Source organism: Trachypithecus francoisi, unplaced genomic scaffold (genome assembly GCF_009764315.1).
Source record: "Trachypithecus francoisi isolate TF-2019V2 unplaced genomic scaffold, Tfra_2.0 Lachesis_group7, whole genome shotgun sequence".
Taxonomy (NCBI): domain Eukaryota; kingdom Metazoa; phylum Chordata; class Mammalia; order Primates; family Cercopithecidae; genus Trachypithecus; species Trachypithecus francoisi.
In genome coordinates, this window is record NW_022681472.1 from 51427170 (window position 1) to 51441244 (window position 14075).

General features: G+C 38.8%; 1 long non-coding RNA gene across 3 annotated transcripts in view; it reads left to right on the forward strand.

The window, feature by feature from the left end:
* Positions 1 to 14075, forward strand: part of LOC117078740 — a 558507-nt gene that overhangs the window by 344897 nt on the left and 199535 nt on the right. The window contains exon 4 of one of the 3 annotated variants that reach the window (XR_004435143.1): positions 10551 to 10591. The exons of 1 other annotated variant lie outside the window; for it this stretch is intronic. This is a non-coding gene — a long non-coding RNA (uncharacterized LOC117078740). Of the gene's footprint in view, positions 1 to 10550; positions 10592 to 14075 lie in introns of those variants that run through there. One more of the 3 variants, XR_004435144.1, reaches the window with a different exon arrangement.

Genomic DNA, 14075 nt, shown 5'->3' on the forward strand with positions numbered 1-14075 from the left:
TGATTTTGATTTTTTAAAATTCATTGATACTTTATGGCAGAGCATGTGGTCAGTTTTACAGTATGTGCTATGTGCAGATGAGAAGAATGTATATTCTGCTACTGGGTAGAACATACCAGAATCTCTGGGGCACAGGTAAAGCAGTATTAAGAGGAAAATCTATAGTGTTAAATGCCTACATCAAGAAATTAGATCTCAAATTAGCAACCTAACATTGCACCTAGAGAAACTAGAAAAACAAGAGCAAACCAACCTCAAAGCCAGGAGAAAAAAGGAACCCAAATCAGAGCTGAACTGAACAAAATTCAGATGTAAAAGTCCACACAAAAGATCAACAAAAGCAAAATTTGTTTTTTGAAAGAATAAACATGATTTATAGACCGATAGGTAGGTTAATAAAAAGAGAAGATCCAGCTAAGCACAATCAGAAATGACAACGGTAACATTACCACCTGACTCCACAGAAATATAAAAAACTTTAGGGACTATTGGAATATCTCTGTGCATACAGACTAGAAAACAAAGCAGAAGTGGATAATTTCCTGGAACCATAGAGCCTCCCAATATTGAACCAGGAAGAAATTGAAATCCTGAAAAGACCAATAACGTGTTCTGACATTGAAGTAGTAATAGAAAAGCTCTACCAATAAAAAAAAATAAAAAAACCTCGAGATGAAACAGATTCACAGCTGAATTCTACCAGACATAAAAAGGTCTAGTACCAATTCTATGGAAATTATTCCAAAAAAAGAGGAGAGGGGTCTCCTCCCTAACTCATTCTATGAAGCCAACATCATTCTGATACCATAGCCTTGCAGAGACACAACAAAAAGAAAGCTTCAGTATCCGTGATGAACATGAATGCAAAAATCCTCAGTGAAATACTAGCTAACCATGTCCAGTAGCACATCAAAAAGTTACCACGATGATCGAGTAGGCTTTATTTCTGGGATGCAAGTTGGGTTCAACATACACAAATCAATAAATGTGATGCACCACATAAACAGAATTAAAAACCACATGATCATCTCAATAGATGCAGAAAAACCTTTTGATAGAACTCAATGTCCCTTCATGTTAAAAACTCTCAACAAACTAGGAATCAAAGAAACGTACCTCAAAATAATAAGAACCATCTATGACAAACCCACAACCAACGTCACACTGAATAGGCAAAAGCTGGAAGTATTCTCCTTGAGAAAGGAAACAAGATAAAGATGCCCACTTTTACCACTGCTATTCAACATAGTACTGGAAGTCCTAGCTAGAGCAAGTGGGCAAGAAAAAGAAATAAAACACATCCAAATAGGAAGAGAATAAGTCAAACTATCTTCACAGACAATATGATTCTATACCTGGAAAACCCCATAGACTCTGCCAAAAAAATCTTCTAGAACTGGTAAACAACTTTAGAAAAGTTTCAGGATACCAAATCAGTGTACAAAAATCAGTAGCATTTGTACACACCAATAAAGTACAAGCTGATAGCCAAATCAAGAACACAATCCCATTTACAATAGCCACAAAAAGAATAAAATACCTGGGAATACAGCTAACCAAGGAAGTGAAAGATATCTACAACAAAATTTATAAAACACAGCAGAAATGAATCAGAAATTACACAAACAAATGGAAGAACATTCCATGCTCATGGATAGGAAGAGTCATTATTAAAATGGCTATACTACCCAAAGCAATTTACAGATTCAATGCTATTTCTATTACACTGCCAAGGACATTTTTCACAGAATTAGAAAAAACTATTCTAAAATTCATATGGAATCAAAAAAGAGTCCAAATAGCCAAAGCAATCCTAAGCAAAACAACAACAACAACAAAGCAGGGGATATCGCACTACCTGATTTCAAACTATACTACGAGGCTATGGTAACCAAAACAGCATGATAGTGGTACAAAAACAGGCACAGAGACCAATGGAACATAACAGAGAACACAGAAATAAAGCTGCACACCTACAGCCATTTGATCTTTGACAAAGTTGACAAAAATCAGCAACGGGAAAGGGGACTCTCTATTCAATAAATGGTGCTGGGATAACTGGCTAGCCATATGTAGAAGACTGAAACTGGACCCATTTCTTTTACCACATACAAAAATCAACTCAAGATAGATTAAAGACTTCAACGTAAAACATAAAACTATAAAAAACCCTAGAAGAAAACCTAGGAAATACTATTCTGGACATTGGCCTTGGCATAGAATTTATGGCTAAGTCCCCAAAAGCAATTGCAACAAAACCAAAAATTGACAAATAGGACATAAACTAAAGAGCTTCTGCACAGCAAAAGAAACTATCAACCCAGTAAACAGACAACCTGCAGAATGGGAGCTAATATTCACAAACTGTGCATCCAACAAACATCTAATATACAGAATCTATAAGGAACTTAAATGATTCGCGAAGCAAAAAACAACCCACCACATTTAAAAATGGGCAAAGGACGTGAATAGACACACTTCTCAAAAGAATACATACACACAACCAATAAGCATGTGAAAAAATCCCCCACATCACTAATCACTAAAGAAATGCAAATCGACGGGCGGAGCAAGATGGCCGAATAGGAACAGCTCCAGTCTCCAACTCCCAGCGCGAGCGACACAGAAGACCGGTGATTTCTGCATTTTCAACTGAGGTACTGGGGTCATCTCTCTAGGGAGTGCCGGACAATCGGTGCGGGGCAGCTGCTGCAGCCTGACCAGCGTGAGCTGAAGCAGGGCGAGGCATCGCCTCACCTGGAAGCGCAAGGGGGAAGGAAATCCCTTTTCCTAGCCAGGGGAACTGAGACACACAACACCTGGAAAATCGGGTAACTCCCACCCCAGTACTGCGCTTTAAGGAAACAGGCACACCAGGAGAATATATCCCACACTGGCCGGGAGGGTCCCACGCCACGGAGCCTCCCTCACTGCTAACACAGCCGCTGCGGCGATCTATCCGCAAGGCAGCAGGGAGGCTGGGGGAGGGGCGCCCGCCATTGCTGACTTAAGTAGGTAAACAAAGCCGCTGGGAAGCTCGAACTGGGTGGAGCTCATAGCAGCTCAAGGAAGCCTGCCTGTCTCTGTAGACTCTACCTCTGCGGACAGCGCACAGCTGCAGTCCATTAGGGGAAAGAGCGGGGCCGCTGCAGACCCGAACGACTCTGTCTGACAGCTTTGGGGAGAGCCGTGGATCTCCTAACGCGGAGGTTGACATCTGAGAACGGACAGACTGCCTGCTCAGGTGGGTCCCTGACCCCTGAGTAGCCTAGCTACTCAGAGAGCACAGCACCTAGCTATAAAGAGAGACATTAAGCATGCAAATATAATAAAGGGTGATCAATGTTACAAGAAGAAATACTAAATGGGTAAACTTTTCAGTGGGGATATTACAGTTTGTGATTTTTAAAATGTAATAGTTCCAAAGTGATTTTAGCAGAATGCCTGAAGTAGCAGTTACTAATAATATGCTTATATTTTGTCCTTCTTCTTTAGACCTTTGACACCATTATCATGTTCTGTCTACTTTTTGTTCTCCCCTCCTTTCTCTCTCTAGCAACACAATTCTGTGTTATTGTTCACCTGCATAAAACCTGCAGTTGTTTTTCTTCAACATTTCAGAATCACCGTTTACATTTCATCACATAGAGTGCTTTTTATAAAAAGCAATTATAAATTATAGTGAAGGGCAAATATTCGTATCTTGAAAAATTCCAAAACCCCATATCCTAATACCCTTGACTTTTTCTTTCTCCATCATGGTTGTTATGTAAAATGTGAGGATGTGGTTATTAATTTATGTGAGCTGATATATATCTGTGTTGCTCCTGGGGGGAAAAGATGTTAGGTATAGTAACAGTGTATACTAGCACATGAAATTTTTACTTGACCTCAGAAGTCACGATTTGATTCTACCTCTTTTCTGTCTCCCACTTGGTAGTGGACAACATTGTTTCTACAGGTAAACTGATAATTGGTTATTAGTTTGTTTCTCTTAACAAGAGCTATGGGTTCTAAATTGGGTTCACAGAAGCTCATGGACACAGCAGCAAATCATTAGGGAAAGTTGGTGCCTGATCCCTTCATGTTGTACAAGATTAGATCGCCCCATTGGCTTCAAACTTAACCTTATGTTTGCACTTGGGATTCCCGCCTTCCTCTAAATGTTCTCAAGGCCTTCTTATTGGCAGGTCAGTTGAAGGTCCAGTGGCCTGCCCACCATGCCTAACTCATCTACATTCTGATTCCTCCTCCCATTAGCCAACCTGGTCCGTCCCTGGTCTCTTAACACTGAGCATATGTCACTGTCACTGAAAAGAGGCATCTCTTTTTTGGCTGCCTTCCTCCCCTTGCTGCACACAGATTTAGCACATGGGATCTTCTCTCTCGTTTAATTACTTATTTCACCTGCTTCAGATCTGCAGAAAAGAACATCTGAGAGTGAAACTTACAGTCCAAACTGCACTTGCATTGGGAAGAAGAGTTTAATGTTGGAAAGCAAATTTTATTTTGGCAGTTATTTAATCAGCCACATGATTCTAAATTATTTCATCCTCCTTTCCCTTTTTTCTTTTTAACCTGGTCACAGTCAACTTAAGCTGACCTGGCAAGTGCCCAGATTGCTTGTACAAGAATTACAAATTATTAGTGTCATTGACTCTTTCACTGTACAAATGTTTGCTATGTTTGAGCAGCAACCAGGCAGCACTTAGACAGCCAGCCTTTCTAAATGTCCTTTAATGAAGAGGACAATGTTCATTTGCTTTCAAGATCAGAATGTTCTTTCTGGGTTTTCTTAACTCATTTTAAATTTGCCCTTAAATTTCCTATTCAGTGGATAAGTAATTGCCAAAGAAGAGCTGTCTCAGAAAAGGCTTTGTGGGCTGATCCCAGCCACTGGTCCCCAGGAGCTTTACTAAGGCATTTCTTTTTTACATTTGAGTCATAGGAGGGATATTAGCTCTTCTGGACTTCAGTTGGGCTTTTCCTTATGACCACGTGGCAATAAGACCCAGTGACAATCACTCCCTACTGGAATTTGTATGCATTGCCTTCAGTTTTCCAGCTGCTTTCATCTACCAAATTCAAGGTCCCCTCACCACTTTTCTCTTTGGTAGATATAAGAGATTATTTGGAAGAACTAGTGAAGTTACCTGAATTTTTTACCTTCTATGCAAAGTGAATTTTAGTAGTGGAAAGCAAATGTGTATGTAATCAATGGTGGTTTGTGTAGCCAGCCCAGTTGAGCTGGGGATATCATGGCTTTGGAAATGTATCCTGACATACATTATCTGCTTAATAATGTTGACTGAATATGGTCTAGAGAAAAGGCAGAGTTTTAAAAATGAGTGGTCTTATAAGAAAGAAGTCAGAATCCTGCGTTAAGGAATGCCAGATATATCATGGTTATTCTTCTCTCACTATTTCTAGGTGCTAGAAAAGTATTGCAAAGATTAGCCAGGCATGGTAGCTCACGCCTGTAATCCAGCGCTTTGGGAGGCCGAGGTGGGTGGATCATTTGGGGTCAGGAGTTCGAGACCAGCTTGACCTACGTAGTGAAACCCCATCTCTACTAAAATACAAAAATTAGCCGGGTATGGTGGTGGGCCCTGTAATCCCAGCTACTTGGGAGGCTGAGACAGGAGAATCACTTGAACCCAGGAGGCGGAGGTTGCAGTGAGCCCAGATGGTGCTACTGTACTCCAGCCTGGGCGATAGGGCAAGACTCCCTTTCATAAAAACATAAAAAGTATTGCAAAGATTTAGGAATGTTCTGAGATGAATAACAACATACTGCCTAGGAAACTATCTGAGTTTCTTCTCTAAGATAGGTAGAGTATGCTAACACGGCTAGGATAAGAGATTTCCTTTAAAACACATGTACCTTATTTCGAGTCAGTGTGCTCTTGATTTCCTTGCTGACAGATTGTGCAATGTGAAGTTTGTGACTTTACTTTTCTGTTCCTTATTTTCTTTTCCTATAAAATGGGCAAAACAATCCCTGCATCTATGTCAAAGTAAAATGATTGCAGTATTACATTTTTAAAAAACATAACCTAAAAATTTTGCCAAAATAATTTCCTTCAATTAAAAGGAACGGTAGCACAATAATTGTAGGATATTCAAGTAGTTATTCTTTAGTGGAGTGCATTTTATTACAAATGCTTAATCAAGGATTTAAAATAAAATTCCACTTATTTTAATAATGACTCTAGTTAAAGTTCTCCATTACTAAATACGTTGGGATTTTGTGTGCATATGTGATGTGGAATCTCTCAGCTAAGGGCTGGGAAATATTGTTAGTGATTAAGTGAAAATGAGTCTCATTTTGGGAACGAAGGAAGTAAATATGTTTGAGAATAACTTCAACATTCATGCATGGGTTTGGGGCAGGACTGTCTTAATGTCGTAATCCTTTAAAAAGGTTCTAACTGAAGTAGATAACTAATTTGTTCTGCAGAAAGCTTTCTCAGATTACTCTCTTTGTGTGCAGGATGACTCCTACCCCACTGGAGGACTTCATTGTTCAACACACTCATCATCCATCCAGGACTGAGTAGAGTAGAATGAGGGAAGGTTAAAGGGAGAGCTTTGTGTTTTCAGACCATTCTTATGCTTCCAGGAAAGTTAATTAGGAAGTGAAACCTTAAGCAGTTGACAATGTGCATTGTTGGCTACTAGGGCATGGTGACAAATAGCCCTGAAAGGTCCTTACTTTCTTTTGTAAACAGAAAGGTAAGGAATTCGCACAAAAATGCACTGGTGAAGATCTGCTTTTCATCAAGGTCGAACCACATAGTAAACAACAGAAATAACTTGTTGTAATAAAGCGTGGTGTTGAAACATTTATCAGCAAGTCCTTTTGACTGGCTTCAAAAGGTATATTTGAATAAGAGAAACCTTTGCCCAAAAGAACACAATCTGAAATTTAGTTCTATTTCTTTATGTCAAGGTCAAGAAACTTAAGGGAAAAGTTTGACTTTCATGTAGTCATCAATTTATTTCTCATTAGGTTGAGATATTATGACTAAGTATTCACTTGATATTTGGGGTAGATACAGTTGATGAAGAGGAGAGAACTCTGAAAAATACTTGATCTGAAATGGCTTAATTCTATTTCTCTAAAGAAAAGTCTGCTTTCTACCTTTTTCTCTGGATGGGTGTGTACTGAGTTCCATAGGAAGAACTTTCAAAATGTAAAAATGTATTGTTGTGATGAGAAAATATAACAAGAACCAGGCTCATCTGATAGAAAGTGTAGGTAAATCTGGGAGGCAGGTCTGAGCCTGGCCCAAGGATAGTGGTAAAGTTTTTGAGATGTAAAACTCAAAGAAGTGGGACTGGGCAGTCCAAGCAGATAAATTTGAAATGAAAGACAAAGAGAAGGGAATAACTGACATTAACACAGTAGTTTCCAGGGTGGGAATGTATCCTGAGGGCTGGCAACAATTACACAGAAACAAATATGTTTTTTACATCCAACAGGATTTGTTCAAGACTCACTTTCTCTCTTCCAACTAAAGAGAAGAACTTTCTAGGAAGGCTCTGCAATTCTGTCTGTAGAATGTTCTGACATGTTGGAAATGAGCTTCTGTGCTGCCCGAGACTGTGGTCACTAATGACATGTGGCTACTGAATACTTGAAATGTGGATAGTGTATCTGGGTAACAATTCTAAATTTAATTTAATTTTAATTTAAGCTTTTATAGCCACATGTGGTTAGTAGCTATTATTTTAGACAGCATAGCTAGGCTTTACCTCTTCAGATTGCTATACATCATGATTAAGTGGTGGACTTTGTCCTAAGAAAGAAAGAATAGTTTTGAGAAAATTTGAGAGTTCTTTTAAGAGAGGACTTCTTGCTGGGCGCGGTGGCTCAAGCCTGTAATCCCAGCACTTTGGGAGGCCGAGACGGGCGGATCACGAGGTCAGGAGATCGAGACCATCCTGGCTAACACAGTGAAACCCCGTCTCTACTAAAAAAAAAAAAAAAAAAAAACTAGCTGGGCGAGGTGGCGGGCTCCTGTAGTCCCAGCTACTTGGGAGGCTGAGGCAGAGAATGGCGTAAACCCGGGAGGCGGAGCTTGCAGTGAGCTGAGATCCGGCCACTGCACTCCAGCACTCCAGCCTGGGTGACAGAGCGAGACTCCGTCTCAAAAAAAAAAAAAAGAGAGGACTTCTTATCCTAAGGCTGTGACTATACTAAGCCCCTCAATTTGCACTAATGCAAATGTTTACCAGTTGTAAATATTTCATGCTTTGTCTCCCCTTTTTGTATTCAGGACTGATGGTAGACCAAACCCACGCTTGCCTAATCTGGCTGTATTGGCCAAAGGAAGAGAAAGGGGGACGTTCTAGCAGAGAATTAGAGAACATGCTTTTTAAACTTAATTAGATGAACTATCTGAGTTTTCTCCTACTTTGGCCTTTGAATGACTACTGAATTGCCCAGATTTCACAAAGAGTAGAATTTGTTGAATATAATAAATGTATTTTTTTGCTATCAGTTTGTGAGAAATTTGTTACAATATGTTATTATGGTTGATGTTGATCATGAATTAATTTTTGTTGTTGACAGAATGTTCTTTAGTCACCTGACAATCCAAGTAACGGTGTTTCTGTCCAAAAATATTGCCATACAGTCATTAAAAAGTCAGGAAACAACAGGTGCTGGAGAGGATGTGGAGAAACAGGAACACTTTTCCACTGTTGGTGGGACTGTAAACTAGTTCAACCATTGTAGAAGACAGTGTGGTGATTCCTCAAGGATCTAGAACTAGAAATACCATTTGACCCAGCAATCCCATTACTGGGTATATACCCAAAGGATTATAAATCATGCTGCTATAAAGACACATGCACACGTATGTTTGTTGTGGCACTATTCACAATAGCAGAGACTTGGAACCAACCCGAATGTCCATCAATGACAGACTGGATTAAGAAAATGTGGCACATATACACCATGAAATACTGTGAAGCCATAAAAAAGGATGAGTTCATGTCCTTTGCAGGGACATGGATGCAGCTGGAAACCATTGTTCTCAGCAAACTAACACAAGAACAAAAAACCAAACACTGCATGTTCTCACTCATAGGTGGGAATTGAACAATGAGAACACCTGGACACAGGAAGGGGAACAGCACACACGGGGTCTGTCGTGGGGTGGGGGGAAGGGAGAGGGATAGCATTAGGAGATATACCTAATGTAAATGAGGAGTTAATGGGTGCAGCACACCAACATGGCACATGCATATATATGTAACAAACCTGCATGTTGTACACATGTACCCTAGAACTTAAAGTATAATAAAAAAGAAAAATATTACCATAAAAAAGGAATGAAATAATGGCATTTGCAGCAACTTTGATGGAGTTAGATACCCTTCCTTCCTTCCTTCCTTCCTTCCTTCCTTCCTTCCTTCCTTCCTTCCTTTCCTCCCTCCCTCCCTTTCTCTCTCTCTTTTTTCTTCCTCCTCTTCTTCTTCTTCTTCCTCTCCTCCTCCTCCTCCTCCTCCTGCTCTTCTTCTTCTTCTTCTTCTTCTCCTCCTCCTCCTCCTCCTTCTTCTTCTTCTTTTTTGACAGAGTCTTGCTCTGTTGCCCAGGCTGTAGTGCAATGACACAATCTTGGCTCACTGCAGCCTCGCCTCCCAGGTTCAAGTGATTCTCCTGCCTCAACCTCCCGAGTAGCTGGGATTACAGGTGCATGCCATCACACCTGGCTAATTTTTGTATTTTTAGTAGAGGCAGAGTTTCACCATGTTGGCCAGGCTGGTCTCGAACTCCTGACCTCAGGAGATCCACCTGCCTTGGCCTCCCAAAGTGCTGGGATTACAAGTGTGAGCCACCGTGACTGGCCCCGGAAACTATTTTTTGAAGTGAAGTAACCCAGGAATGGAAAACCAAATATTGTATTTCTTACTTATAAGTGTCAGCTAAGTTATGAGGATGCAAAGGCATACGAATGAGATAATGGACTCTGGGGATTTAGGGGGAAGGATGAGGGTGGGGTGAGGGATAAAAGACTACACATTGGGTATAACGTACACTGCTTGGGTGATGGGTGCACCAAAATCTCAGACATCATCACTAAAGAACTTATCAATGTAACAAAAAACCACCTGTTTCCTAAAACTGTGGAAACAAAATATATACATATATTTATTCACAAGTTGATATGCCTAGAAAAAGCAAAATGTTAGTAAAGGAGAAACATACATAAAAGGACCACAGAAGAAAAGGAAATATGTTTGCGTTAAAGCCTTGGTATAAGTATGAATAGCATCTAGAGATGATCTCTGAGTATTTGTTGGCAGGATGTTGTATGATGAGACTTAGAATAATTAAATTGCCATCCAGTTGGAACCCAATCAAATGCTGACCCAGGATGAGGTAATTATTTTTAGTTGGTAACTAGATACTCAAAAGGTTTTTCATACCATCTGTGTAGTTCACTCCACCTTGACAAGATCAACCAATCAATCAGTTCAAGCAATTAGCCATCCATTCCTTCATCTCATTACTGTTCTTTTCTTGTTTTCCTTTTCAGCAATAATGACCATGAGGGATTCAAGGATTATGCAGTAAGGTAAATCTTAGCTTCCATTTTACCACTTTTTAAAGCACCAACCACTTTTGAGATCTCAACTACTTTTATAATGAATTTCTAATTTATGATTATAATTCTTGCTATCATTTTTATGAAACATAATGTTATTGAAAACAAGAAAAGTTGTTCTGCCTTTCCTATCTTGTCCCTGGCGCATTTTTAGCCCTTCTCATCCCTGTTACTCTCTTCATACTTTTCATTATCTGCTTCTTGCTCTATGAAGGCAGGTATTATGTCTGACTTACTCAGTGTAGTGTCCTTACTAGCCAGACTATGACTGAAAAACAATAGTTGCCAAATAGATGTTTATTAAATCTTGTTTTCTGAAGCCTAAATATCTTCCTGTTTTCCTGTAATCTTTTGGAACTGTTGTGTTGTATATGTATTTCTAGAAATCTGGGTGTGGATACATTCATAAGTAGACATGAATCAATCACACATATATATTTCATTTTATTTCTTTCTAATTTTTATTTTGGGTTGGGGGTACACGTGCAGATTTGTTAGTTACATGGGTAAATTGTGTGTTTTGGGGATTTGATGTACAGATTATTTCATCACCCAGGTAATAAGCATAGTACTTGATAGGTAGTTTTTCAATTCTCATCCTCCTCCCACCTTCCACTCTCAAGTGTCTATTGTTCTCTTCATATCCATGTGTATTCAATGTTTAACTCCCATAAGTGAGAACATGTGGTATTTGGTTTTCTGTTCATGTGTTAATTCACTTAGGATAACGGCCTTCAGTTCCATCCATGCTATCACAAAGAACATGATCTCATTCTTTTTAATGGCTGTGTGGTATTTCATGGTGTATATATGCCACATTTTCTTTATCCAGTCCACCACTGATGGACATTTAGGTTGATTCCACGTCTTTGCTATTGTGAGTAGTGCCACAGTGAACATATGCGTGCAGATATGTTTATGTTGGAATGATTTCTATTTCTTTAGGTATATACCCAGTAATGGGATTGTTGGGTTGAATGGTAGCTCTGTTTTCAGTTCTTTGAAAAATCTCCAAACTCCCTTCAACATTGGCTGAACTAATTTACATTCCCACCAGCAGTGAATAAGTGTTCCTTTTTCTCCTCAACCTTGCCAGCACCTGTTGCTTTTTGACTTTTTAACAATGGCCATTCTGATTGGTGTGAGACAATATCTCATTGTGGTCTTGATTTGCATTTCTTTAATGATTAGTTATGTAGACCTTTTTTCCACATGCTCATTGGCTGTGTGTATGTCTTCTTTTGAGAAATGTCTGTTCACGATCATTGACCATTTTTTTAATGGGATTGCCTGCTTTTTGTTTGTTGATTTGTTGAAATTCTTCATAGATTCTGGATACTATACCTCTTTTGGATACATAGTTTGTAAACATTTTCTCCCATTCTGCAGGTTGTCTGTTTACTGTGTTGATAGTTTCTTTTGCTGTGCAGAAGTGCTTTAGTTCAATTAGGTCCCATTTGTCTATTTTCGTTTTTGTTGCAATTGCTTGCTTCATCATGAAATCTTTTGCCAGGGCCTATGTCCAGAATGATATTTCCCAGATTTTATATTTTATGTAAGTTATTGATGAAGCCTTGTTAAACATTTTATAATATGAACTTGAGAGAGTATCTGGGGTTCTGAAAAAGCATCTTCAACTACTTTGCAAAGAATTTTTACAGAAGATGACATTCTACATTTTTTATGGGATAATTGTGTTCCTACTATCTAAGAGTCTCTGGATTCTTTATATTTTTCTCATTTCCATTGAACTTTTGGGACTCAAAGAAAGGAGGCAAGCTGAACTTATTATATTAACTAACTAATGAACCAGTTAACCAACAGACTTTGACTTCCTCCTATGTGAAAGTGACTGGTCAAAGTGATTAGACATTGGTGTGCCTGGCTTTGAACTGAAGGCCGTGTTACTGTAGAAGTGTAAATCCCTGTGCCTCCTTTTTTGACACACCTGTTTGGCTTAAAAACAAATATAAGATCTACATTCTATAGAGAACAGGAATTTTCTCTACTTTTAGTGGCTTCTAAAATGTCTGAATAATTTCATAGTATTAGTGAATATCATGAAAGAGAATAGGAATTTAAAAAAAAGTGAGAAAATGAAACTTTCACTGCTTAAAAAACACTGGCAAGTTCCCTGAAGTGGTAAATGGACCTTCTGAGTGTTCTGGCACCAGAAAATTGCATAATTTCTTTAAAAGTACCAGTACATAGATGTCCTTTTGAATGTATATCTGAAATAATGTATGTATTGTGTAAAAAATAAAGCAGGGAGACAGAGTGGACTTTTAAAGCACAGTGTGTGTATTTACTTCAAAGCTATTATTCTCCTTGTCAACAAGAACACAATTTATTAATTTAGGTAAATATAAAGAGTCGGGCTTTTTTTTTCTTCAGTAAGGGGAATAAGTAGATCACACCTCGAAAATCTGTCTGCTCCCGTTTGGAAAAACATTGCCTTGAATCCTGAATATCATATTGGAAATACTATAGACATTGCAGTCAGAAAGGGATAACTTAAGTTCTGACGGAACCCACTTACTCTCCTGGTAGTCATAGGACCTGCATATTTGGGAACACCCAAGTCCTACCAATAGCTTTTATAGTTGTTCAGCATTAAACTCAGAGTCAAGGGAAAGAATTTGTTATGTCCTTTGTCTCGTTTCAATGTCTTCCTTCTTTTCAGTGCTAGTTGACTATATATGAAGCTTACAGCAACACAGAAATCAGAGATTAAACATCTTGGTAGAATTAATTTAGTGTCCAGCATTGTACTTTTTTCTCTATGAATGCAAATTTCCTATTCACCTTAAAACTCTCCGTGGGGAGGAGGTGGCAGTTATCAGAGGTGATAACATCAAGACCCAACCAGTAACATTTTAGCAAAATAGAAGTTTCTGGAATTTCTTTTTTTAAAAAATCTTTAATAATAATCTTTTATGTATTTATTTATTTTTATTAAAAAATTTTTATCCCAGGGATGAAGCCCACTTGATCATGGTGGATAAGCTTTTTGATGTGTTGCTGGATCCGGTTTGCCAGTATTTTATTGAGGATTTTTGCATCGATGTTCATCAGGGATATTGGTCTAAAATTCTCTCTTTTTTGTTGTGTCTCTGCCAGGCTTTGGTGTCAGGATGATGTTGGCCTCATAAAATGAGTTAGGGAGGATTCCCTCTTTTTCTATTGATTGGAATAGTTTCAGAAGGAATGGTACCGGCTCCTCCTTGTACCTCTGATAGAATTCAGCTGTGAATCCATCTGGTCCTGGACTTTTTTTGGTTGGTAGGCTATTAATTATTGCCTCAATTTCAGAGCCTCCTATTGGTCTATTCAGGGATTCAGCTTCTTCCTGGTTTAGTCTTGGGAGAGTGTAAGTGTCTAGGAAATTATCCATTTCTTCTAGATTTTCTAGTTTATTTGCGTAGAGGTGTTTATAATATTCTCTGATGGTAGTTT